General features: G+C 42.6%; 1 protein-coding gene across 6 annotated transcripts in view; it reads left to right on the top strand.

The window, feature by feature from the left end:
• Positions 1-22464, top strand: part of PIP5K1B (phosphatidylinositol-4-phosphate 5-kinase type 1 beta) — a 279654-nt gene that overhangs the window by 75038 nt on the left and 182152 nt on the right. The window contains exon 1 of one of the 6 annotated variants that reach the window (XM_070590461.1): positions 7556-7796. The exons of the other annotated variants lie outside the window; for them this stretch is intronic. The gene's annotated coding sequence lies outside the window, so the exon portion shown is untranslated. Of the gene's footprint in view, positions 1-7555; positions 7797-22464 lie in introns of those variants that run through there. 6 annotated transcript variants of the gene reach the window in all.

Raw genomic sequence — 22464 nt, 5'->3', positions numbered from 1 at the left:
GTAATCCTTTTAAAATTGCAGGTCTGATCCTTCCATCATCCAGCTTAAAGCTTTTCATTTGCTTCCTGTTGTTCTTATGGTGTACCAAAATGTATTCATTCTGGCCATGAGGCCCTGTGGGATCTGGCCTTTGCCTTGCCCTCCCCTTGTTTTCTGTGCTCCACCCTACACTGGCTTGCTTGCTTCTTTTTAAATACATCATGTTCTCTCCTATTTTAGGTCCTTTTGCCAGATCCTTTTCCCTGAAGGTATAGAGAAACCTTTATTTCTGTAAGCTTATTTTTCTGTATAGGCCTTAAGTTTTAAATCAGATGAGGCTCTGCAAGTTTAAATAGACAATTTACATTATCACATTCTTGTTCATAACTTCAGTCATTACTATGTAGAATGTAAGGGCTTAGCTCATGTAAGAATTATCCTTCAAAATACATTTTTTTAAAGTGTTAGTATTACTAATCTATAAACTTTCTGCTAGAAGTCCCAAAGCACATATCAACATTTAAAGTACCATTTGTCGCGTGTAGCAAACCTCTATGGTACATTTTCCTTTATTGTGTTTGTTAAAAATACAACGTAAATGGAAAACATAATTAATGGTCACCAAATCTGTAGCTGCTGGATGTCGGAACCTTTAAGCATACGTAAAAGGTTGATGGAATCAAGAATAACCGGGATCAGGTTGTCTTCCAGTGGTCCACATCTATTAGTTCAGTGGGTTACATAGCTACAGCAAAAGACCACTCTTAGATATTTGGCAGTAAGATGGGGAAAGGATCAAGGTTTCTGAGGGAAACAGGACTGCGTATTTTTTCATGTGGACATGTTTATAGACGAGTAGAGAAAGTATGAAGGTCCAACAGAGACGTGGAAGATGGAGGGATAGTTGCTGGAACGACAAACCAAGAAGATTATGTAACCTGCATTTCCTGGGTAGCATCAGAGAATAGAAGAAAGAGTTGACCTTGGAAAGGAGGTGTGGAAGCATTTTTTTTCCTTTTGAAACAGGAAGGAGAGTGAAAGCCTAGGCAGAGATAATCGGTAAATGTTGACTTGATTTGCTGTTGCAGCAGTTTAGGGGTGTGGAGGAAGGTATATGAAAAGTGGAAAGGATTTATATCCAATTGCTTCTGTTTTCCAGTTATTGAGGAGTCTAGGATATTTGAGGATGGGGCAGGAGTAGATTTGGAAGCTTGAGTGAAATAAAGGTTTAATATTGCCTCTATGAGAATCTGTAAAGGAGTGACTTAAGGGTGAATAGAAGGTTTATATGTTGGATGCCAGGTTGCAGTTCGATGGCAGGTACAAAAGACATGGATTGGATTGACCTCGGTTGGGGTATTGGTTTAGTAGGTACTAGGTAAAGTCCAACTTGAAGCAATTAAGGATTCTGCTGAAAGTGCGGTTGAGTGACTGGCCAAGGCCTTGAGGATGGTAAGAGACGTCAGTAGTGGGTGATGGACTAGGCCACTTCAACGTCTTACATCACAATCAGTCATGACCAACGGTAGGGGGAATTTAATCTCATACTGACCTCTCACTTTAGCAGTTTTGACCATATTTTTCATGGCTAATTTTGTTCAGTTAGAGAATCAATCCTAAATCAGCAAGCCTTGAGTTCCACTTACTCACTGTAGCCAAGACCGTTCTTTATGCCTTCCCTAACTTGCCATCCAAGTGAAAAATTTTCTTAAAAATGGAAACAACCTTTATATAAAAAATTATAAATACTTGCTACATGTTAGGCACTGATCTAGGTGCTAAACAAATGTGTTATTTCATTTAATATTTATCACTGTTATCTGAGATGAGTGCTATTATTATCTTCATTTTATAAATGAGGAAATGGAGGCACAGAGAGGTTAAGTAACTTGCTCAGGATTCTGAAAGTGGGAGGTAGGCAGCGTATGGTAGTGGTTCACACACAGACTATGGAGCCAGGTGGCTGTGGTAAGGATTAAGTGGGTCACTATGTGTGAAGTCCTTACAAAAATGCTGGACAATTTCTGAAGAACTGTCACCTTATCATTGTTATTGTGGCGGTGGTGGTTCTCATTGTTGTCGTCTGGCGTGAACTTGCTAAGGAACCTTGTCTTTATCATCCTTGACTGATGAAACTCCTGCTTTCACACTCAGTAACAGGCTAACAGTATATTCTCTACCCTTCGAGGTAGGCTGCCCTTTTCTAAGGTGAGTGTTCTCAGCGTTGGAGAATCTTCCCCTGAGCGGACACTTCCCTCTGTAACTTCCACCATTTAATTCAAGCCCAGCTCTCTGGAAAATGCAGAACAAGCCTTATCTCTCTTTTTTAGATGATAGCCCTCCCTTCACAAGTCAGAAACACTGATCTCTCTGTAATTACCTCTTCTTGCTTCTGGGTTTGAGAAATCTCGAGCAGTTTTTTCAGTGTACTTCCTCTGTGAGATAGGGCTATGGTTGCTTGGCAGCAAAGACTTTCACCAGATTGTGATCCCTTTAAGACTGTTTGCTTTCCCTAGTGGGAAGGCAAGAGATAGCCTAGTAACATGAGCCATTACCAACAACAATAACAATGATGATAATAATAATAATAAGCGCTCATATTTATTGAGCTCTCAATATGGGCCTAGACACTGCGTGCAGTGCCCTGCATGTGTGAGTTCACTTAATCCTCCTGACAGCCCTGTGAGGCAGATGCTATGATTGTTCCCGTTTAACCGATGGGAAAACCAAGTACCTTTTCTTAAGTCTCTATTACTTTCTATTTTTTTTCCTTTTGAATTTAAGTCTTTTTTGTCTTTTCCTTATGAACAGACTTTTGTTCTTATTTGAGATAAAGCCTATTTTCCAGCATGCTAGTTCTGCCACTTCTATGTTAAGTCAAATGATATGTTTATTAAAAACGATGGCTTTAGACATTATAATCATATTAGAAGAAGCTCTCAGGATTTTCTTTTGTAAGAGGTAAAACAAAGTGGTATAGAAGGAAATCATGGTTTATGTATATTTAAACATTTGCTATTTGAAATAAGAAATCCCCAAACCACAAACAAATTTTAGATTATAGTTTATTTCATTTTAAATATATATACATATATATGCTATGTTGTATTTGAGTTACACAGTATCTTTGGTTGTCCTTAGATTATCGTTCCTAGGGAAATGTAAACAGGAACCATTTTGACCCTCTTCTCCCCTGCCCAAAAACCCTGTAAGTTAAAAATATGTCATTTTTAAGAGGAAAAATAACAGCAGGATTTAAAGAATTGAGCCAAAATCTTTTATTATCTAAATAATAACAAGCTTGCTTTCTTTCTCTACAAATGTACACGCACACAGCTGACTGTATTAGCCTTGCTCTGTGTGCTTGGAGCCATCTTTAGCTTTCCTCCCATTTTAGATTTCCTTTTCTCCTCCTCGGGTTTCTTAGGTAGGTAGATTGGACTTTGTAAATTACGTACACACACATGAACAAGTACTATTGGTGAGAGTGTTTCGTGCTTTTATTTTCCATCAACTTTCCAAATTCCAAGTGTTGTCCTAAAAGAGAAATAGGTGTTTGATTCTTGTACCTAAGATCTCTTTGTACCTGATTTCTCTTTGAACTTCTGGAATAAATACTTGGGGAGCTGTGAAAATCACTCATTAACAAGTTCTAAGGTAGTATGACTGAAACTAGAGAACAGAGAACCTACTGCTTTTATTTACCTGCGAAAGTTCAGTTCTCTGTCAGTGCCAGGGACAGTTCTGGTTCTTTTCCAGTTGCCTACAATGGTCTTCCAAAGCAAACGAACATCTAAGGCTTGGCCAGCGAGGCATGTTGTGAAAGAAGATGATTGAGAAAGATCTTTTGTGCCCTCGCAAAGTAAAATGGTTGCTTGAAGTATCCGTTCCTGTGATTCAGGCAATCCCACCCCCTCTCTTTAAGGACAAAGAAGGATTTTACTGTTACAATGCCAAGAGGATTACCGGAACTCCAGAGCAACAAGTAGCTATTGAGTGTTGGTATCTTTTAGAAAGAAAAATATGAGATGTTCAGGAGGGAAGGGGAGTGGGGAGATGATGGATGGATTGGGTATTTCCTTTGTCAGGTGAGCCCTTTCTTGAACTAGAATCGTGAGCTCCCTGTTGAGGAGAGAGTGACACTGGTGGGGGCTTTCTTCATGAACATTTCTTAACCCTTTGTTCCACTTCATTTGGGATTTGGAGTTGAATCCAAATGTGTTTAAGAGTTTCTCTGAGCATCTTTGCCTTACTTAATGTTCTCTTCTTTTGAGTCTTCTGAAAAAATTGTAAATAATGATAATTATCAGGTTGCTTTGAGTCACGAATTAAAATTCTTGGCGCACTTTACCTTACCAATTTATACTAGGTTTCTAACTCTGAATTAAAATTTTATACCTATCTATATAGTCTTTCTCAAGGCCCCCTTTTACCATACTTCTTGCTGCCAGATATTTTTAAAATGCAAACCTGAAATAGAACTTTAATGGCTACCCCTTAACTTCAAGATTAAGTCAAACGTGCAGTATGAGTGAAAGAAGACCTCTCTACCTCCACATATCCGCTGAACTCCAGGACTCAAGCCCCTCTGAGCTGCCTGAGGTTCCCCAAGGCTTCATGCTCCCGTGTACTGGCTGTGCTTTGACAAGCTGTGTCCTCTGCTTAGAATGGCTCTTCCTCTCTTCTTTGTCTACAGTCCCTACCAACTCTTTCCGTAACTACTACTTAAAAACCTAGCCCAAGGGGCACAGCTTCTGGAAAGTCTTTCCTGATGGCCCCTCCTCTCCAGCCTTGGTCAATTAGATGGCCTTCTTCTGTGATCCTTTGTACCCAGAGCTTCCTTCTATAGAGGCAATTAATGGGCTGAATTGTACTTGAGTTACACACAGTATCCTTGGTTGTCCTTAGATTATCGTTCCTAGGATTACAAACCATTTGTCTGGTTTCTTCTCTTTGCCCTGTGCAAAAACAAAGCTTTAGCCTTTTACTTATGTCCCTACTGCTTGTGCTAGCCCAGTATAGTTACTCAAATTTGTACTGAGTGGATGATTAATGGATGGATATATGGATGAACAAATGGCACAGATTTTTTTTTTTTTTTGAGGAAGATTAGCCCTGAGCTAACTGCTGCCAATCCTCCTCTTTTTACTGAGGAAGACTGGCCCTGAGCTAACATCCATGCCCACCTTCCTCTGCTTTATATGTGAGATGCCTGCCACAGCATGGCTTGCCAAGTGGTGCCATGTCTGCACCCGGGATCCGAACCGGCGAACCCCTGGCCGCCGAAGCAGAACGTGCACACTTAACCGCTGTGCCACTGGGCCGGCCCCTGGCACAGATTTTTTAAGAGAAAGGAATGTAGTAAGATTCTTAGTGGAACAAGTCTATCACATGACCAGGCTCTTTATAGTTTGCTAAGAGACTGGAAATTCATTCACTAAGCAATTTCAATTAGAGTACCTGTTATGTGCCTCACACTGGCTGGTCTCATAGGATACATCAGTGTACAAAACAAAGACTCTTGCCCTGTGGAGCACACATTCTGCTTATATTGTAACAGGGCAGAGGGAGGGGTGACAAACGTAATAAGTAAATTACGTGATATATATAGTGAGCAACAGCAAGGAGGTCAGGGTGGCTGGAGCCGAGTTCTTGAAGGGAAAAATAGTTGGAGGGGGCTTAGAGAGGTGGGTGGGGGTGGGGATTGTTGCAAACACAGATGGCATAGGGTCTTGTGAGCCACTGAAGGACCTTGGCTTTGATTATAAGAGATGGAGAGCCATTGCAGGAGTTTGAGCATAGATGTGGCATGATCTGTCTTAGGTTTTAAAAGGAACACTCTTGCTGTGTTGACAGTAGACAATGAGGGGCAGTGGTAGAAGCGGGGGCACCCATTAGGAGGCTTTCCAGGAATCTAGGTAAGAGGTGATGGCGGCTTGATGAGGGTCATAGTGGAGGTGAGGAGAAGTGGTTAAATTCCAGATGTATTTTGAAGGTAGAGCCAACAGATTTTCCTGACAAATTTAAGGTGGGAGTGAGAAAGAGAAATGTTAAGGATAATACCAAAGTTCAGGGCCTGAGGAACGGGAAGGATGGAGTTGCCATCAACTGAGCTGTGGAAATCTGTGAATGAAGTAGGATTTGTCTTTTCTGGGTGTGTGAGAGTCCGGGCATCAGAAGCTCAGTTGGGGATATGTTAAGTAAATGATCCTCATTGGACATTCAAGTAGAGATGCCAAGTAGGCAGTTAGATCTCTCAGTCTGGAGTTCAGGAAAGAGAGCTGGGCTGGAAGTACACAATTGGAAGCCACCTGCCTGTGATCATATTTAAAGTCAGGAATACGTGACATCACTAAGGGTCACGTGAATGTGTGTCAAGAAGAGAAGAATAAAGGGCTGCCCCTGTGGCGTAGTGGTTAAGCTCATGCCCTCCGCTTTGGCGGCCCGGAGTTTGCAGGTTCAAATCCTGGGCGCAGACCTAGCACCATTAGTCAAGCTACACTCTGGTGGCATCCCACCTAAAATAGAAGAAGATTGGCACAGATGTTAGCTCAGGGCCACTCTTCCTCAAGCAAAAAGAGGAAGATTGGCAACAAGTGTTAGCTCAGGTCCAATCTTCCTCACACACACACACACAAAGAATAGAAGAATAAGAACTGAGACTTGGAGCATCCTGGGACATTAAGAGGTCAGGAAAAGGACACTGAGAAGGAGCAACCAGGAGGTAGGAAACCAAGAGAGCGGGTTGTCCTAGAAACTCTGTAAAGAGAATGTGTGAAAGAGGATAGAGCGATCAAGTGTGTCAGTTGCAGTTGATCTGACAAGGAAGGTGAGGACTGACCATTGAGCACTGGATTTAGCAACGTGTAAGTTACAGGTCACCTTGGTAAGAGTCATTTCATTGGAGTGGTGGGCTGGAAGCCTGATTAGAGTAGGTTTAAGAGAGAATAGGATGAGCAGAATTGGAGAGAGCCAGATGGCTGAAGAAAAAGATTGAGGTCTTTTAGATCCTTGAGGATAAAGAGAAACGGAAGTAAGAAGTCATGCCCCTCCCTTTCTTATTGGTAAATTGTTATTAAGGGTTTCATAAGAAATATCCCTTTGCATATATATGATTATAATTTCGGATAAAACTTAGGCCAAATGAAACAATTTTCTTTTCTTTTTCTTGGCATTATTGCGGCGGGAAAAATCTGTAAGTAACTATTTTTATTCCAAACAGGAGTAAACTCTTCAAGCAAAAGGCTTTCTGATTCACTTCCTTCATGAATTTGTCTGGTTCATCTTATTCCCTTGTCACCTATTTCTCTTGATGGCTTTTTTCCACTTATAAATTGAAATTTAGTTCCCCAACTGTGACACAATTATTTCTTTAAGTTTGGCCCAGTTTCTTAACCCAGAGACATTTTCCTCTTCAGTGAGTGCTGTGAATTTTTTTTTAAAGTAGTTCATTGTCCTCTTAGGTTTTATTTAGAGATAGATCTTTCTGTCCTTATTCCTTTTCAAAATTATTGCTGAACGGTGAGAGAGGAGAGAAGCGGTAATGATAAGAAAGCAAGCAAGCTTTCTTTGCCTTGAATTGCTCCGATTTCATTCCAATCATAAAATATGGTCAAGTTCATTTTTGTGGGTTGGGCCATCTGTCCCAGTCCTTTATAGAAGAGGACTGAGGGACATCCAAGCCATATTTGTACCAAGAGGGAAGAATGCCTTCTCCTGGAACGACTTCTCTCTCCTGATACTGCATTTCTGCCTTCCAAGACTCCAGTCAAGTACTCCTCACTCCGTGGAGCCCCCTCTGCTTCTCCTGGCTCCAGGTAGCGCTGGTTTCCTCTGAGTCACTGCACTGCCTGCTGCTATAGCCCTTCCTTTGTTGGGGGGCGGGGGGCCGGTGGCGGGATGCAACGTAATGGTTAAAGGCACAGCCTCTGCAGACTGGTAGAACTGCATTCCAACCTAGCCTCCCCACTTCCCAGCTTTGTGATTTTAAGCAAATTGCTTAATCTTTGTGTGCCTTGATCTTTTCACCTGTTAAATGGGGAGTAGTTCCTACCTCAAAAGTATTAAGGATTAGAGGGGATAAGTCACGTAAAATTATTTACTATCAGAAAACTGATAACTTGAAACAATGGAGACCTGAAGAATCTATACACGTAATGTATGCAATAATCCCCTATCTTTATGGCAGATTTCCTAAAAGAAAGGGACAATGGCTTTCATATCTTTCCTAATACCAATTCTTATCTGTAGAAAGAGCTCAGCCAGTGTTATTAATGGTGATAGATGGTGCTTGGGAAACGTGGAATGTTTGCTCATGGAAAACGGTGATATGCGTGTCATAATGGATTCATTGTTGCACATTAGTGAGTGTGTTAAGCTTTAGGAAATCTTACAGATGAAAACTCTTAGAATACACAGTCTAGGGAAGTGATGTCGCAATTTTGATGGTATATGATGTCAGTAAGCTTTCCTTTTAGTTTTCCTAACACTCATGAAAATTTCTGGGTTTTTTCCTTCTTATTCACATTTCACATTCCAGAATACAGAAATTTGCTTAAACTTGAACACAGTCCATTAAATTCTGTATATTTAGGAAAGAAACTTAGGTGACATTTACTTTTAAGCAACTTTTCATAAGTCATGTATTTTAATAATGTGAAAAAAAGATTAGATAGAAGGAAAGAACCAAATAGGTTAAAACAAACAAATTACACCTTCTAATGATAAAAGCAATACAGGTTAATTTTAGAAACTTTAGAAAATTCCAGTAAGCAAAAAGAAGTACACTTCACTGAGATGCCACTGTTTACACTCCCATGTGTGTTTGTTCCAGGCTTTTTATGTGATTAAATATGCCTATGTAATTTTCACACAAAAATGGCATCATACTGTATGGTTAGCTCCGTCAACTACTTTTTCCATGTAGTATAAAGTGAATGTTTTCAATATCCTTCTGCATCATTTTACCCTCTCTGGCTGTACTGTAGTATAGTTAACCAACTGTTTTTGGCTGTTTAGGGCATTTTTAGTTTTTTCTCATTTACAAACAATGTTCTGATGTATATTTAAACATCTAAAATTTAAAGACGACAAAGTTTGCTTGGACTTGCCAATATAAAATAGCTGGCATGTTAACTTCAATTCAATTGTGCCCATTTTTAAAACATTCTTTTCCAAGTCAGTATTGGGTGATTTATTTGATGGTCATGTTTGGAGCTCCTGTGTGTGACTGAAAAAAAAAAAAAGTATAGTTCTCTGAAAATAATGTGAATTTCAGATCTTTTTCATGAATCTAAGACAAACTTTTCCTCATTTGCTCCAAACTAGAGAGTTCTGATAATATCATCAGGAAAATGTTGCTCTGGAGTCTTTATCTCCTAAACTAGACCTGTCTGTAATTCAGCGTTAGTGAGGTCGCCAGTAGCTCAGTTATACTGTTCTGTCGTTTCAGTGGAAGAAAATGTGGAGCATGTGGGTGCGTAGGTGGGTGGTGATGGAGGAGGAGGCCAGAGTTAGATAGATATCTTCCCCTCCTGACTGAAGGTCACCACCGTTTCCATCTTTCATAGCTAACAACTTGAGATCCCACATTTTCTAAGTTAGTCAAGATATCAAATACTGCCTCCAGCTGCCCATTGCAACATCTCAGAAATCTTGACATTAAAATTAGCATATTTCTGTTTCATGCATCTAGAAATGACCCGAAAATCCTTAATGACATCGTGTTTGTCAATCTTAGCGTTATAAAATATGGGCACCAAATTTATAGATCCTAGGAGAAGGCATGATAGAGATGATTTAATCATTCATTTTTGAAATAAATGTCCCATGAATACCTACTAGTGCCAGGCACTGTGCTTAGGGCTGGTGTTACAGACAGGAGTGAGCACGTCCTTAGGCTGCTCTAGGTGGGGTACACACACATACAAATAAAAAAACCAACAGTGCTTTGTCATACTTTATTGCAGTATATAACAGACTTATTTTCCAAGATGCTACAGGAATCCAGAGGAAAGAAAGAACAAAGGTGTTTACAAAAGAAGCAACTCTTTAGCAGGTTGATAAGTGGCTAGGCATTCTCCATGGAGACAAGGGGAATGTGGAAAGTGTCCTGCAATGTGTGCAAGGGACGGAGTATAGTCTAGGAATTTCCAGCAAACAAGAATTGCAATGTTCATTTAAAACAAATAATTAATTCTTGAGTTAAGTTAAAAAAATTTTTTACTAACAATGTTTTCTTATTTCTCTATATTTCTGTTTGATTAAAAAACCTAATTGTTTGTTTATTCCTTTTTAGGAAATTATTCAATCATTTGATCATAGGAGTAAATGAAATGGACTTGGCTTAATAAGGTGTTCTTGTAACTACTTGCTTATCTCAGTGACATACTGTTTTCCTGCCTTGGATTTAATAGCTTAGAAATTATAGCTGCAGATTCACAAAGAGATAGAATAGACAAAGAATATGTAGTTTGAATTATCTGCTAAATTTTTCATGCCCTTAGTGATACTCCAAAGCATGATCAAGATCACTGTACACATCTGTTCGTCTCAGCATTGGAAAAGCCTTGGGCTGTACATTCTGAGATTTCAAACAAAGTAGATTTATAGTGGAAAGGAACCAGAGGTTTAGACTAAATAGATATGTTGTAAGAGAGCCATAATGATCTTATTTAAATATTTTCCACATTAAATAAGGCATGTAGTACTGTTATGTTACCGACATGATTTTTTTTAATAAACGAATTTGCATCCATGATAGCTTTTCAAAATTTCTCCATGGAGTTCTCCATAACAGCCAATGTGAATACTTGAAGAAAATAATCTATTGGAGCCCAGATTAAAATTAAACTTCCTCAAAGTGTAATAATTCCTTCATTAATTTTAAGCTTGTTTCATAAGCAAGGATTTTTTTTTTTTTTAATTTTAGGAAGCCTAATTAACAAAAGTCTGGAGAGTGAGAGGGGTGAATATCTAGTATGGGTGTCCATTGTTCACTTGGTGAATAGTTCGTGAGTACCTACTAAGGTCCACACACTGAGCCTTCATTAACAATTTTATCTCTAGTTTCAAACAGCCATGTTATTCCCCCGGCTTCCTGGAGTTTATATTATAGCCAGGGAAGATAGACCAAAAATAAATAAACAGAGAGAGAGACAAATAATGAAATCATTGCCAGTTACAATGAAGGTTAGGCAGGAAATACACAACGGGCTGAGACAAGCCCCTACTTTGGATGGGGTGGTCGGGGAGAAGCATCACAGGCTGGGAGTAGCATGTGCAGAGTCCTTGAGCAAGAAAGACCTGGTGTGTTTGAGGAATGGACATCAGGCTCTAGGGAGGCTGGAGCCCAGAGAGTTGGGGAAGAACAGTGTAAGATGACAATGAAGGGCAAGTTGGGCAGCGGATCATGCAGCATCTTACAGGCTGTAGTAAGGAGTTTGTATTTTATTCTAAATGCAATGGGAAGACATTAAAGGATTTTACACGAGGGACTAAGCTGAACAGATTTCCTTTTTATGATCATTCATGCCTTGTAGAGAATGGAAGCAAGGAGACCAGTTAGGAGGCTGTTGTATTAGTCCAGGCAAAAGATGCTGGTAACGGGGCTGAGAGCGAGCGAGGATGGCGAGGAGAAGGTGGTTATGAGAAATCAGCAGGACTTAAGGAAGGGCATGGTGAGGGGGAGAGAGGGAAATCAAGGATGACTCCTAGTTTACTGACTTGAGTAGGAAGGGGAATGGAGTGATATTGAATGAGATGGGGATGTCAGAAGGGGCAGGAGTAGAAGTGTTTGGCGTCTGTCTATGTCATATTATGGGTCTAACATGCTTGTGAGAAACCCAAGGGGAGATGTCAGCTGTGCATGTGAGTCCAAAGCTAAGGAAAGATCTGGGCTCTGGCTAAAGTTATATTTGAGGTGACCACACTGCCCATCAGTATGTTGGCTTTAATAGATTTTTCCAGAAAGCATTAAGAGTGTAATTGATAACGCTGAAACTCGCTGTGTGTAGTACACACCCTCTCTTCATCAGGGGCTCAATTAGGGCACTTGTCAGTCATGAAGATGAATGAAGTCCTCTTTGGTGACCCTTCTGTTATTCCAAATACCTTACTTAGCATGGCATACAAGGCCTTCCCTGCAGAACCTTCCAGATTCATGCCAGGCCCCTCCCCAACACATACCCCTTTATTTCCACCATGACAAATCACTAGTAATTTCCAGAAGACACCATGTTGTCCCACCTCCATGCCTTTGCAAATGCTGCTCCTGTGCCCTGGAAACACTCATTCCAGCTTTTTCTACCTTGCTCTCTGCAAGTCATTTAAGATACATCTCAGGTATGTTATCACCTTCTGAAATGAGCCTTTCCAGAGTCCAGACCGCGTGCCCCTTCCGTGTGCTCCCCTGAGCAAGCTGTATCCACCCTATCTGAGCACTGATTACACTGTTTTATGACTGCCAGTTGACCCTTCTGTCTCTTAGGCAGTACTGCTCTTAAACCCAGGCCAGAGGGGCCCTGCCCTGCACCATCTAATCTGGGTCTTATACTTGAAAGGGTCCCACTGTGGCCCTCCGGTGGCTGTACCTCTTCTCTATGGAGCAACAAGTCTGAGAAGCCAAGGAGATGTGCCTAGCTTGAGCCCATGTACTCCTTTCTGTGCTACACCCCATGGAACCAGGCCCCCAAATCCCGAATTCTTTGGCCCAATGACCCTAAGCTTGCTTCGAGAGCCTGGGGCCTCTTTCCCAAGTCCATCCTCCTGAGGGAGAGCCGGGCCCCAGTGAATATGCCCTTGGGTGTGAAAGATGATTAGCAGTGTCTGCGGGGTTGTCTACACACATGTGCACAAAGCCCTTTGAGATGTGGGACAGGACTGCAGGGGGAAAGAGAAGGCAGCATGCTAGAGACCGAGGGCTAGCCCATTCTGGCCCAAAACGCTCAGGAGTCTGAGAATTCTAAATCCAAAGCCCAGCCTTCCTGCATCAGGTTCCTTTGAGGATTTGAGATCAGTGATGTTGATGGGGGTGGAAGTCCATGTGGGCAGCAGGGGCCCAGTTTAGGCTGGTGAGTGACGAGAAGCCTCACAGCATATGGTATGTGGGCCTCCATTTGTTCTCTTGCCTGGACCCTGCAAATGTTGGGAGTGGGCCTTTCCTTAGACTGCCAGCGTTTGAGGTTTGGCCCAAGCCTTGCCCCCGGCACCTAGCACGGGCCTGCCCATGCACGAATGTTTGATAAATGAAGGAATAATCCCACCCTCCATGGATTCTCTGGCCTCAGGATGAAGCAGGGGGAGCTTGAACCTCCACCACTCCTTTCTTACTGGTGGAGCGCTGACCTTGAAGACCCATCCCACCCTACCATCCGTGGTAGGTAGTCCATGTCGAGAGGGTGCAGGCTGCTCTGTGTGGTTCTACGAAGGTACTCTGCTGAATGGCAGATGAAGGCTGCCTTCCAGCCCACACTTAGCTGCCAAGCCCTGAACCTGCTCATGAAAAAGGACCTTTTTCTTTGCAAGGTTGAATCTGCCCAGAAGAGAGATCTTTTTCTCATTTCCTAGAGGCAGGTGGGCTTTTGCTAAATCAGAAGAGGTGCTTTTTTGTCATTCAAACAAAGGTATCCTAAGCTTTCCAGGGTTGTGGGAGGGTAGGAAATTTGGGTACCCCACTCCAAATTCTCCATTACTGTTAAATTCTTGAGGTGCTTGCGCTGTAAGTTTTCCATATGTCAGAATGTTTTGAGCTATTTTCTCTGTACCTGCCTCTCCTCCCCCTAAATCCCAGACAGGATACTGTTGATCTAAGTGATGGGTTTCCATGCCCCTTCCCAGTGCTCCCAGGCCTCTCTCAGTCAGCACCTGCTGCTACCACGTAGATAGATTGATCCCTAGGTATCTGAAGCCATCACTGTTCCCAGACTCCTCTGCCTGCCTTCTGATAAGGTGAATTGAAATTGTGTGTATGGCGGAGAGGAGGAGCTGGGTGCTTTCTGTGAGTCAAGACGGAGTCCTGGGTATTCTATTGAAAACTGCCAAGGGGGGCTCCCCAAGGAGGAACAACATGCCTGAACAGGAGAGAACCTGGAATTCCCGGGAGACTTAGTGGTATTAGCACCAGGAAAGGGCACATATTTTTCCTGTGGATTTTGCTAATAATCACCATAATCCTAAATCCTTCCTGGATTTCTCTCAGTTGGGCTGAATTTAAGAGTCATAGGTTTACCCTGTTCCTTAATGCTAAGAAAAGGGGGCGTGTTTAGTACGAAGCCGGCAGCATGTTGGTGAGCGTTGAGGCAGCCTGCCAGGTGTGTGAGATTTGAAATATATCCTAAAGCTGAAGATTTGGGATGTTTTTTCCCCAACTTTCAAAACAATAGGAATTGAAATAGTTTAATAATAAGATTGAGTTAACTCCTGCGTACTTAATACACCACTTGACAAGAAGTCTTTGCCAGAGTAGACTAAGCTTCATCCAACAGGTAAGTGAAAATCCAGAATTATGTTTTCGCTTAAAGGTAACGTTACTTTACAGACTGCAGTGCCATAGATGCCCCCAAGTAGGGTCTGAAGAGGAGGAACCACAGCTTGCTCCCAGAGAGGCCGAAGCTCAGGGTGGAGTCTTCACTGTTTAGAGCAGCTGCTACACTGGGCCTTCTTGTTTTGTTTTGTGACTAATGCTGTGTTGAATTCTGATGGAAAGAATGACGTCGGTTTGCCCCAGCGTGTTACGGCCCATTTCAGCCTCCTGTGCCGTTCTAGAAGCAGTGAGGAGATGGAGAGCAAAGTCAGTGTGTGAGCATTGCAGAAAACCAATTACTAGGAGATACGCCAAGGCATGAACTCTGGGCATCTCTGGATGGTGAAATGGTTGGCCGCTTTTATTTTCTTTGTGACTTTCTGTGTTTACCCAATATTTCTATAACAGATATGAGTTACATTTATAATCATATTTTTAAAAATATTCAAAAAGAGAATCCATTTGAAGAAAGTGAGAGAAACTTGTGTGAAATGAATCTAAAACAGGAAAGAAAGGAAGGAAGGCAAGGATCTCTCGTGGAAGTATTTGGGATGCTAAATCGATCACCAGCCTAGTGTTTCATCTTGTTTTGTCATTCTTAAAACTGAACATTCATTTATTATCCACTGCTAAAAGGGAGGAAGAAAAGAACATTAAGCCTTGACTTAATGTGTCAGGACTGAAAATAAGACCTTTTCTTGGGGCTGGCCCCGTGGCCGAGTGGTTAAGTTTGTGCACTCCACTTCAGCGGCCCAGGGTTTCACTGGTTCCAGTCCTGGGCGTGGATGTGGCACCACTCATCAGGCCATGCTGAGGTGGCGTCCCACATAACAGAGCCAGAAGGACCTACAACTAGAATATACAACTATGTACTGGGGGGCTTTGGGGAGAAGAAGAAGACAAGAAAAAGATTGGCAACAGATGTTAGCTCAGGTGCCAATCTTTAAGGAAAAAAAAGACATTCTTTCGCACTCAAGGTGGCTTATCTAAGAAATGTGGCAGACATACTCACACATACATTCATTAAACTTTCAATTTTAGAGTCTGTCCATGTGCTAGGTTGTGTGATTTACAGATTTACATAATGTAGTGGAAAGAAATAAAAGTTAAACTGATGATTACAATATAGTCAGTAAGTGTCACCATAGGGGCAGGCCCAAGCCACCTGGGGAGCACAGAGGAGAGGCACTGAACCCTGACTTTGGAGGAGTAGGGGTGGATTCATAGAAGGAAGTGATGTCTGAGTTGCATCTTGAGGGACAAGGAGCACCCAGTGGGGAGAGAGGGCTCTGGAGTGAATACAAAGGCAGGAGGCAGGAAAGAGTGATGGCTTCTGGGAGCTGCAAGTCATCCCATATGGCTGCAACTGTGTCCAGACGGGCAACGAGGAGAGAAGAGTTACAGAGGCCAGGTCACGGGACTTCATGTGCTGTACTAAAGACTGAGTTCCACCCTGAAGCAGTGGGAAGCCACTGCAGGATTTTAAAAGAGAGAGGCATAGGCAGATTTGCGTTAGAGAACCATCCCTTTAGCGATGTTGTGTCCCAGTGAGGCAGACTAATTAGGAGGCTGAGGCAGTAATCTGTGCAAGAAATGATGAAGTCTCAATTAAGATAGTAACAGGGAAAATGAAGAGGAAGAATCAGAACCAAAGAACGTGAGGGAGATTGACTGGAAAGAACTTGATTGATGGCCTGGGGGCTAAAGAGGAGTCAGGATGGCCCGTTGATTTCTGGTTGGGACAGCTAGGTGGATAATGGTAGGACTCTCCTAGCCGGGTAGTGGGAGATAAACTGCAAATGGAGCATATAGAATTTGTAGTGCCTGTAAGACACTTAAGAGCCCTAGGAATGACTGAAAATGGAGATCTGAGCTCAAGAAAGAGATCTCAGCTCAAGAGTTATTTGGAGTCATCACAAATAGGTTGCAGTTAAACCTGTTGGTAATAGAAGAGATTATTCAGAAGGAGTGAGAGAAAAAGAATACGGAAGACCACGAGGAACATGAATATTTAAGAAGCAGGCAAAGAAGAGGGAGCCTGCCAAAGACACTGAGACATGTTCAGAGAGGTAGGGGGAAAGCCAGGTATATGTGGGATCCTCCTCATGCTTGCTCTCAAGTCTGCCATCTGTGGGAGAAAGGGCAAAGAGCAAGTGACGAGAGGCAGAAATGCCCATGCTACCTGAGTTTGCCACTTTAACAAGTCTCCCTGGACATAAACATCTCGTGGCATCTCATTTCCAGAATGTCTGGGAATACAAGTTTTTGTTTAACTAAGCGCATTGCCTCTCCAAACAAAATCAGGGTTCTCTTAGTAAAGAACATGGGGAAAGGGATTTGGGGTGGTGCGTGACAGTGTTGGCCATGTAGGGTAGCCAAGGGAGGAAGGACTCATAGTGAAAGAGGACTGGTCATTCATCAGTTCAACAAAGATTTCAGAGCCTACTGTGTGCAGGGCACTCACAGGTCAACGCTTCAGAGAAGTCCAGGAAGATAATCAATGGAAAGACTGCGTGGGTGAAGCAGTAAGGAGTCCGCCTGTGAGCTTGGGGTAGTTGTGGAGAGGCCAGATTGCTGTGCGTCAGAAGTGAATGGGGGAGAAGGAAGTGAAGGCAGCGAATCTTTGGAGGATTCACGTTGAGTGTCAGGGGAGTGAGACAAGGTTGCATCCAGAGGAGTGCCTCAGGGTGAAGGAGAGGTGCCAGGAGACAGGGTCTCGAGAAAGAGTTAACGTGCTCATATTCCTAAGGTAGAGACCCGGATGAGCGAAAGAGGGTGAAGATCCAGGACAGAGGATAATTGACGGAGAGAGGGCTCTAGACAGATGTATGCTGGAGGGAACACAGAACACACTTCAGCTGTGCATTAGAGAGAAAGAGAGATCCCCAGACCAGAAAGAAGGATGGGAATTGGTGCTCATGAGTTCACAGGTGGAAAAGGCAGCATATAAGGGGACCACTCACGCCTCTGTGTTCTTCTAGAGTAGAAGGAATCAAGGAAGTCCTCAGAGAAGAGAGACACTTGACTGATACCTAGGGTCCCGGAGGGGCTACTTCAAGGAGACCAAACACTGTGGGCAGGAGTGCGCTCTCTTAGACTTGAGAGGGAGCATGTGAGGTGCAGGGAGCAGTGTGTATAAAGGCTCCTGCCACCTCGTGTGAGGGAGGAGCGGCTGCAGCGGAGCAGTGAGCACCAGACTTTGCAGGGCCTCGAATGCTCAGTCTTCTTTCTAGCCACAAGCAGTTTGGAAGCAGAGCAGTGACAGGATCCACTCTGTCTCTCTGTGCTCTTCTGGTGAGAGCGGCTCACAGCGATGGTGACAATGATGATGAGGGTAACAACAATACTAAATTTCTGGAGTGTGTACTGTGTGCCCAGGATACTGTAAGTGCTCTACATGGGGGGTCACTCTTCACAACTGCCCTGTGAGACAGGTACTGTTATTTTCCCTATTTCTTAGATGAGGAAGCTGAGACACCCAGATTAAGTGACTTGAGGAGGCCATACAGCTGGTGAAGCTGGGCAGTGTGATTCTGGAGCCTGTTCCCATACACCACATTGTCCCCGCCTGTCCCAGTTAGGGTGTGGCTCAGAGGAGAGGATGACAGAGGATGGGTGATGACCTTGGCTAAGCCTATGGCAGCTTATTGATAGCATATTTTTTGTCTTAGTCAAGAGAGTTTGGCTGTAAGGATTAGAACCCCCTCTGCAAAGAGCTCCATGAACGGCGGATGTATTATGAAGATACAGGGGCCCTCCCGGAACCCAGCAGCTGGCTGGCGAGTATGGCTAGATTCACGGGGCTGGAAAGTTGTCAGGCAGTAGCACTATCTCTGTCTGTCTGTCTGTCTGTCTATCGGTCTGGACACACAGGGTCTTGTCTATGCGTCTTTCTGCTGATTAAACTGAAGAGTTCTTAGTTTCACTCTCCTATGACTTTGGCTGGCGCGGGCTCTATCTGACCTGACAAGGCCAAGACCAACACTACTTGACCCACTCCGTCCCTGTGTTGGAGAACAGTTCTCAATCTGGATCATTCAATGGTTTAGCCTGGGTCAGGCGTGCCTCCTCAGTTCATTCTACAGCTGGGCTGGAGATGGGGAGGTACCACCAGGGCAGAGAGACAGCTGCTCTTAGAAAGATTGAAACGTAGTCATCTTTGACTTAATGCCCTTCTCCTTGGACCCAGTCAGTGCCCACGTTCTAAGGATGTTTTCACTGTCAGCACCACACACGGCTCCTTCCTCTCAGTCTCCAGCTCGGCCCTGGTCTTCTAGGTTCGCAGCACCATGACCACTGCAGCAGCTGCTAGATTCACTCTTTAAGTCTGGTCTTCCCTTCCCCTTTCATCTTGTCTCCTCTTGAGCAGTATTATTTTTTAAAATCTTATTGGCCTCCTGCTCAAAAGCTTTCAGCAGATGTTCCCTAATTTGTCATGTCTGTGGTTGGCTCCCAAGGCCGTCTAACCTGGTACTAATTACTGTCTCCAACGTGATTCCCCACTCTTAGGTCAGGAAAATCGTCCTCTCACCGGGCCTGTCTTTCCCAGACACACAACACTCGTCTCCTTCTACACTCTCGCTCTTCCCTCATGCCCTGACATCTCACCCATCATTAGAACTGCTTCCTTGAGACCCCTGTCACCTCCCTCTCCTCTGAACAACCCCTTTCAGCCTTGATTTTCCTGTTAAACTATTGGTTTGTTGAAAGCAGCTCTCTGCCCAGCGTGTCTTAAACTTGTACACAGCCAAGCACATGTCAAACACTTGGGAAATGTAATATTCAGTGATTAAAAGCTGATTTATGATCTCTTGGCCTTGGCTTTTTTGCTTTTTAATTGCATTTTTAGAACATTCCATATAAGCTCTCTGTGATAATTGAATACTTTTAGAGGCAAAGCCAAGTAAAATGTATTAATTCCTAATCCTGTGAAAGCCTTTCCCATTATTCCGTGTGCTTGCATTTTGGCTTCTCTTTTAAATGCCTTGACAGTGGCACCATCTTATTCAGTGTCGTATCCCCCAAAGGACCTTACCTAGATGAGTGCTGGAGTAAATGTTTGAGGAAATGAATACCCTCTGGGTGAGGAATATAAGTAATCATCTCATTACTGTTTTCCCTTGATCTAGACATTTATATTTGTGCCTAGGGTGAAACCCCTTTTCTGTTGACAATGAGGGTTATTAGCCCAGAACTATAGATAATTTTTGATTGGACAGGATTTTTCTCCTGCACAGGGGCTTTCTACTGTGAGCAGCATCATCCCTCCTCTCTAGCCAATGCCTTTCTTCTGGGATCCTACCTACCCCCTCTATGCTCATTCAGAATTCTCCACAGTCACACAGCCCCCTCCACACCTGTTCAGAGGAAGTTCTTGGGGTAAACTCGAGCTGTCCTTTGTATTTGGGGCACATCGGAGATCTGTATTGCTTTGGCTTTCTCAATAGAAGACAGAATAGGCCCAGAAACACTCTGCCAACTGCTGCAGGAGCAAAACCAAATAGATTTCGGTTATTTACTTCTGAGTCAAACAGCTTTCCACCAGTCATAACTGGTTAATTCATGTATGGTTTACACAGTTATTGTTATTGTTATAATTGGATAATTCCTAAAGCATATGCTCTTAGGGAAAAAAAGGAAAATAACTTAGAAATAAAACATGGATAGAAAGCATAATCTGGTAAATTAAAAAAGAAACTTTACAAAGTAATAAAAATACGATGTTGTGACATCTATCTGATATCAAATATCTAGCAAAAACTGGGGAAAGAAAAATGTAAGCATTATATACAGAGGCAAAAGTCCAGCTATGTAAGATTCTTAGTGATTATTCCAGATGTCTCTGGGAAGAGAGAAAAAAGTAACAATGTTAATTAAGGCTTCATGGATTCTTTTTCCACACGCCAAACGGAAGCCCAGGTATCTTGACTATATATGTATTTACTCTCCTGGCTCTCAGCCTTTCCCCCACCTTCCAACACTGCCACCAAACACACACAAAGGCATACTTTTCCTTTGTGTATTTAAAATGAAAATCGGGGCAGGAGAAGATTGGGCAATCATGGTGTTTTCATGAAAGCCTGTGGGTTACACAGGCCTGAAAGCAACACGTCCCTCACAGTTATTTTCATGGGCTACTTTCTTCTGCCTAATGTTTGCAGTGAAGGTTGCTTTGAAAAGGCATATGGATTCTTTGAGCACAACCTTTGTTGGGAAAATGAATTACGAGTGGTTCATTTTATGCTGAGCCTTTGTCATCGCCATTTATAGCTATTCTGTTTATTCACTTTGCGAGAGCCATTCTGCGAGTTGATGAGTGTGTTTCATGAGAGAATATAAGAGCCCTACAATTTGTTTTGATTGGTCTCCATTTGGATTCCTAGCGAGCAGGTGCCATCATTTGGAATTGGTTTTGGTGCTGGCTTGGTTATATAAATATTAGATACATGTAATGAAACCTCATTTAAATTATTTTCATCGGTAAGAAGAGGGAGCTTTATATTGAATGTAAGAACACCATGGTTCTATTTTCATAGCTTCTGAGCATACAAATGTGTAACCGACCATATGTCTGAACATATGTGTGTATAGGTGGCCTCCATTGTGCAAATATTTACCATACAGATTTTTCTGCATTTCTTTGAGAGTTTATGCAAATATCCTAAGGGAAAAAAAGCTTAGCCTATGATTTATTAATGTGACAAATTTTTCCTGGTCTGAAAAATATAGGCATTTCTACTTTGGAAACTACATTAAGGATTGTTTTTAGTTTGGTGTATTTTTGTTGCTTGTATTTATGCCTTAGAAAATAATCCATTGCATTTTTAAGCCTGTGATTGTTCCTGTGTATTTTATTATTGTTGTGTATTGCCAAAACCACATTAAAAGAGTATCAAACCTCTTCTTAAGTGCACTGGAAGAAGGGCTGCCATACTCCCCAGCAAAACTATTTACAAGGCTGACATTTTCCTCAGAATGACTTTCTAGGTTTTCATGAAAACATGTAAATTTTCACAAATGTGTTTTTATTCAGACAAAGGATTTATTCAGGCACTTATGATTATAGATGGAACGAGCCATCCGGAAGTCTGTTTTTAACCCTTAGGATTAAGTAACATCCTAAACCTTGAGCTGCTTTTGGATAAATTCTTAAAATGCGGGATTTATGAGCTCAGAATACACCCATGAAAATATGTTAAATATGCTCCTTCATGCTGCTGGGTTTTTCTTTACCCAAGATACCATGGTGCCTGGCATCTTCCTCATGCTCTCTCCCTCAACCTCGTGTCCTGGGAAAACTGCTCCAAGTCCATTTTCAGTGCTCCTCATAAATGAAGCTTTCCATGATCCCCGCAGGCCGAGTTGAGCCGTTCCTCCTCCAAGAACCCAGAGTAAGGCGTATGTCACGTTGTGTCGTAGCTGTCCCCATGTCTGTCTCTCCTGTGGATGTGACTTCTTCGAAGACTAGGATCTGTCTTTGTCTTTGTGGCTCCAGGGCGAAGCTCACTGCCTGACATGGAATGCTCAGTAATTGTTTGTTGAGTGAATGAAAGAGTGAATTAATCTGCTGGCAGATAATGAAAATGAATTAAGAAGAGCATAGTTTAAACAAAGATGATTAACATGCAGGCATGACCAAGACCCAAATTATTTTTTAATTCCTTTCTTTATTGGAAACATTCTAGGAAATGTTAACGTCCGTAGCCTGAAAGGCATGAAAACATTTGAATATGGCTGTCTTGTAGACGATCACTTCCCATAGGGCAAATTGCACTCTATAATAATCAGATAATTAATGAGACGCCTCCTCATTCCAAGGAGAATCTGAGGTGAGGCTCTACCTAAGAAACTTGGCAATGGCACCAAACCAGAAGCACTATCGAATAGAGTCAGCAAAATTCGTGGTAGAAGAGAATTGGACGAGGCCTCAAGGTCACCGAGAGTTAATAGCAGAAATGGACATA

Source organism: Equus przewalskii, chromosome 22 (assembly GCF_037783145.1).
Source record: "Equus przewalskii isolate Varuska chromosome 22, EquPr2, whole genome shotgun sequence".
Classification (NCBI taxonomy): domain Eukaryota; kingdom Metazoa; phylum Chordata; class Mammalia; order Perissodactyla; family Equidae; genus Equus; species Equus przewalskii.
This window is presented reverse-complemented; position numbering and strand designations above follow the sequence as displayed.